This window comes from Cebus imitator, unplaced genomic scaffold, assembly GCF_001604975.1.
Source record: "Cebus imitator isolate Cc_AM_T3 unplaced genomic scaffold, Cebus_imitator-1.0 Scaffold30, whole genome shotgun sequence".
In the NCBI taxonomy this organism is placed as follows: Eukaryota; Metazoa; Chordata; class Mammalia; order Primates; family Cebidae; genus Cebus; species Cebus imitator.
This window is the reverse complement of record NW_016107345.1, coordinates 7918453-7924052: the sequence shown is the minus strand read 5'-3', so window position 1 is coordinate 7924052 and position 5600 is coordinate 7918453. Positions and strand designations below refer to the sequence as shown.

Below are 5600 nucleotides of genomic sequence, written 5' to 3'. Positions count from 1 at the left end.
ATGTGTAAATTTTACAAAGCATTTGGAGTATGTTTTACTATCTTTGTACCTGTAGACATATAACTGTAAAAGAAATTACCAGCAGTGGGACAGGCCTTCACCTCCACCATTCCATAGGAAGATAAAAATACACTTTTGCCTGATTTTGAAGATCAAGTTTTGTAATCAAAATAAAACTCTACTGATGTTTTAAAATAAAAATAATAACAGCTATTTATTTTTTGTTTTCCCCTGTTATTGATGCTGTTTTTTAAATTTGAAGAAAGTAAAAATCTTAGGAGCGCCTATGTTATGTATTGTCTTAGTGACAAAATTGCTTTGTTAAAATTTGTTTTTGTTTTTTTTTTTTTTAACAAGCATTTAGTAGGTGTCTACATTGCATCAGTGAAGCCACAGAGATGATAAAAAATGGCCCTTGTCCTCCAAAATCCATTTTGTAGAGAGGCATAATAGTGAGTACTATTCAGCTCAAAGCTGACAGTATCAAATAACTATGCAAATATTTACACATATAGCATACATACACATATACCCATCCCAGCCTTTAGCAAAACACACATTCCTGGCACTTCACACCCATTCCTCACCAAACATTCAAAAGAATATCCCACTGCCATATAACAGCACACACATTAGGTATATAAAGTAGCCATTTTATAAATTTTTAATTTGAAATTTTATAGTATTTTTATTATATGTAATAAACTGGATATAACTCAGCACACATAATATTATGACAATCTATGACAAGGTTAGTGGCCAGGCAGTTTTTTATTCTGAGTTTCAATTACACATTTATGAAGTGTCTCAATAAACATTTACCTGATAGGGCAATTGTCAGGATTTGATAGAACGATGTAAGTAGTGGCCAATAGCTAACACTGGAAAAAGCTGAAAAAATGGTAGATATTTCCAACAGCAGCAGTAGTGTTGTCATTGCTAATCAATTTAGCTGCAATGTTTTCTATGACCAATAAGCACAAGTCAGCTAGCTGGTTTGCTGGACTTTGGAATTCAGCTCTGCCACTTAAAGACAGTATTTTTCTCTTAGAACATCAGCATATAAGTAAAAATTTCCCATGTAATCAGGTCAGAACATTGTAACTGAAATACAGGAAAATCCTCACTATCACACACTTCTATCAAAACAAATTTGATTTGCTTGGAAATACAAAGGCATTAAAGGAAAAACACTGTCAAGGAGCAAAATCTAGAAATAAATATATACTTGTGTATAACTGATGCCAATGCAATGTGGAATGCATTATAACAAAAATATGTATAAATTATTATTACAGAAGAAGAAGTAGCAATTTTTGAAGAAAATGATTAGAAAGGACTCTGGAGGACTTTATATCCGAACCTTTGTAATAAACCATTTTATAATAGGCTGCTGTGTTGTCTGTGTTATATTTGGGAAAACAATAATATCAACAATCTTTACATATACGCCCCTACATCTGTGCACAGACTTTTCAAGACACTAGATGCCTTCCATCTCCAATTACAAAGAGGATTTTTCTTTCATTTTATGCTAAACATCATACAAGACATTGCAAATACAAATGCATATTAAGAAATAAATGCTTACATAAATCCAGGTAGCATATGTGCTTATTGATACATGCACATGAAAACTTTCTCAGAGAAGCCTTTCTGTCTAAATAATCTAGCTGTACCTTTCCTCCATACTCTAGCTAGCTCACATTATGTTCTTCATAGAATTTAATACTCACTGAAATTTGTTCTTTCCTTTCTTTTTCTTTATTTCTTCTTTCTCTCTCTCTCTTTCTTTCTTTCTTGTCTTTCTTTCTTTCCTTCTTTCTTTTTTCTGCCTCCCCAGTTAAAATGTAATCATCAGGAAGGCAGGAATTTTCCATGCTTCCTATCTGTGCCCTCAGTGCTACGAATTCTTCCTGGAACTCACTCGGTGCCCATGATTTTTGCATTAGGTGAATAAGTAATGAATGCACAAAGAAATATATATGGGTGTTAGTCTTATATGCCCATATGCACCAGTTCTATTCTTTACAGCTACTAAATTTTTTAATTTACTAGATTTCCAGAAAGCATGTGATTTTGATTGCCAAATATTAATGATTGAAAATATGCATAACCAAATGAGTTGACACATTCTACTGAACAAACATAAATGAATCTTGTCTTCTGTTGATCAGCACCCTTATGTGCATCTTTTCTGCCTGTAAAAAATAGTTATGTCATTAAATCTACAGCAAGTATGACAGTGGCTTATGAAACTTAAATACAGATATGAGAATATTTTTTAAGCTCTAACTCACAATTAAATATCTGAATTTATGTTTTATTTAGGAAGGGGAATAATCCAGCTTAACTGAAATTATGATCACATATTTATCTGAATCTTAGTTATACCGCAATAATATTAAAGCCTATAACGTGCAGAATTTTCATCACATCTCTAGTTTAAAAACATTTTTTCTCACCCAACCCTCAGGAAAATATTCATGAGGTAAACCTGGCAATACAAAAATAATTATTTGGAAAACGTTATATGAGGTGAGTTGTTGCTTCTCTACTGGATGCCAGTTTAAATTGAGCTAATTTGTTTTACCAGTAGCTTAAGAAAACCCCAGCACAGCGGCACAACAATTATATCCAGGTGCAAGAACTTAATTCAACAAATTCTAGGTGGATCCTTCCAATCAGCACGGTGGGCCCCATTCTCAGCTGTGGCTAAGAACAGATGCCTTGAAAAGCCTCTGTAAACGTGATCCAGTCAGTCATTGAATAGAGATGTTGAAGTATTTCCAAAACAAAATAATGAACGTGATATTCTTATGATCACAATTCCAATATACACATCAATGAGGGAAAAAGGCATAGTAGAAATTATTTTAAATTAGTGAGCAAAATAAGGAAAGTAATTTATTCCTTTGAATTTTTTAATGTACCAGGTATATGTACATACGTTTTAAATTTTTCAGTTATAAATATGAACATTTCAATTGTAAGTGCTCATATACGTTTTAAGAGAATTTATAAAGATATAGATGTAAATAAAAACTATTAACACAAGTGTACATGTAGCAAATGGTTTCTGAAAAACTTCACTGATGTTCCAAACAAAAAGTAAAGGGAAACATCATTTTTTAAAATATAAGCCTCTGAATGATCAATCCACTTGCTCAAGTTAATGATGTAGTTAAGTAGAGAAATGTGACTATGTAAGTGCCCATGACCTCACTTTTTTAAAGTCATGATTTTTTAAAATTAAATAAAGTTAAGGTTCTTGCTTTATTTGCTTCTTAAATAACTTTCCTTGAATGGTTAAAATTGTGATTTTTTAAAAATTAAATAAATTTCAGGTTCTTGCTTTATTTGCTTCTTAAGTAACTTTCCTTAGGTGGTCTTGAGAAAAATGAAGAGAAACACTCCATGATTTCAGAGGTAGAAACATACAAACATGTATTTTTCCAGTATACTTCTAGATAATATTTTTAGAATCTGTTCTGCTTTTCACTCACTACTGAGGAAGTAAGAACTGAAAACGATTTATAACTTATAATTATGGCAAACTGCTTTTTTGTTGCTAAAATATTTACTGATATACAAACATATACTGAATTCGGACATAATTAAAATTTACTGCTAATTGTTGGTATAGCAAAACTAGCATCTAAGTATTCTCCATATACATCTCTATAACTTTGTTTGCCAATGATGCTGTCTAAATTTATTAATAGATTACTACCAGAATTATTTCAGATTGGTATTTATATCATAAGAGATAGTTATTTTGGCTACTTGTCATTTCTTATTGTATTCCAACCAAGAATTTTCTATCAAAATCAATTTTAAAAGTTTAAATTTTTCTTTTAAGCTCCTAATCATTTCTCCAGTAAACTCGAGGTGCAACACTTTATTAATAATAATCTGTAAGCATTAACAATACTAATTAGAAATATGCCAGACAATTTGAATTAAGCCAGTGGGTAATGCTTATTCGGATGTGGTGTGAATAGCCTGGACATTTTGAAAAACATCCAAATGGGACACAAATAAAAAACTGTCAAAAATTTAAACCAAGTTCAGCCAGGCATACAAGACCCATTCCCATGAACTGAAAGGAAAACTTAAAAGCAGTCAGAAGTCCTGAAATATCTTAAAGCTGAATAACAACTCTCATCTTTTGCTAGTGGGTCCTAAAAACAACAATAATAAACTTTAATAGATAGACTAAAATCTCTAGGGCAGAGATTTTCCATAATAATCTGGCAATTTATATCCTCATTAAGCCCAATTTCCTCATATATGAAGAAAAACTAATTTGGTTGTGATATTCTCCTCATAACAGTGAGATCAAAATTCCATTGTGATATCCATATCAAATTAATAAACCTTAACTCAAAGAATCAAGCCTTAATTGCTTCATTGTAAAACATTTGATTTATCTTATAAAAAAGTCAATTTCTAATTTAAAGAAAAGAAGATATGTGACACTTAAAACAATTTATGAGTGACACCGGAGATAATCTAGTACAAAGCTCCCATTTCTCAGGTGGGAAAACCGAGGCCCAGAACCAATGAGGCCAACTAATTAGTGGCACAGATTTAGGTCCCACATCTCCCACATTCCAGTTCAAAGAATGCCAATAGTACACTATGCTAATTCTCAGCTAAAGCTTATCATTTTTTTCTACATGTAAAATACATGTGCTGAAGTTGCTGGTAGAATTTTTAAAAAGAGGGGTTTCAGTCTGGGCGCAGTGACTCAAGCCTGTAATCGCAGCACTTTGGGAGGCTGAGGCAGGTGGATCACCTGAGGTCGGGAGTTCAAAACCAGCCTGATCCACATGGAGAAAGCCCCGTCTCTACCAAAAATACAAAATTAGCTAGGCGTGGTGGCGCATGCCTGTAATCCCAGATACTCGGGAGACTGAGGCAGGAGAATTCCTGGAACTAGGGAGGCGGTGGTTGCTGTGAACGAGATTGCGCTGCTGCAGTCCAGCCTGGGCGACAGAACAAGACTCTGACTCAAAAAAAAAAAAAAAAAAAAAAAAAAAACCAGGAGTGTCAAGCTGCTCAACTTTACAAGTCGAATTGTACCATATAGAAACTTTTTGAACATCGATCATCACCTCTACCCCAAGTTACTACCCCATAGTAGGCAGTGTTATAGAAAGATTATGATTTATTTTAATAAACCCATGAGTTTGAACAATAAAAAGTATGAAAGTTGTTTAAAGTGATATCTCAGCATTTCTTATGCATAGATAGATAACAAGAAGGAGTTGGGGCGGGGAGTTGGGAGGGAATGTCTTCTTAAAAAGGAGGCCAGGCACAGCGGCTCACGCCTGTAATCCCAGCACTTTGGGAGGCCAAGGTGGGCAGATCATGAGGTCAGGAGTTCGAGACCAGCCTGGCCTGTATGGTGAAACCCTGTCTCTACTAAAAATACTGAAATTACCCTGGCATGGTGGTGCATACCGGTAGTCCCAGATACTCGGAAGGCTGAAGCAGAAGAATTGCTTGAACCCAGGAAGCAGAGGTTGCAGTGAGCCGAGATCGTGCAACTGCACTCCAGCCTGGGTGACAGAGCTAGACTCCAACTCAAAAGA

The 5600-nt window shown here is 34.1% G+C and overlaps 1 long non-coding RNA gene across 1 annotated transcript in view; it reads right to left on the bottom strand.

Moving 5' to 3' along the window:
• Positions 1-671: 671 nt before the first annotated feature.
• Positions 672-5600, bottom strand: part of LOC108300859 — a 64563-nt gene continuing 59634 nt past the window's right edge. The window contains exon 4 of the long non-coding RNA XR_005199308.1: positions 672-2201. This is a non-coding gene — a long non-coding RNA (uncharacterized LOC108300859). The remainder of the gene's footprint in view (positions 2202-5600) is intronic.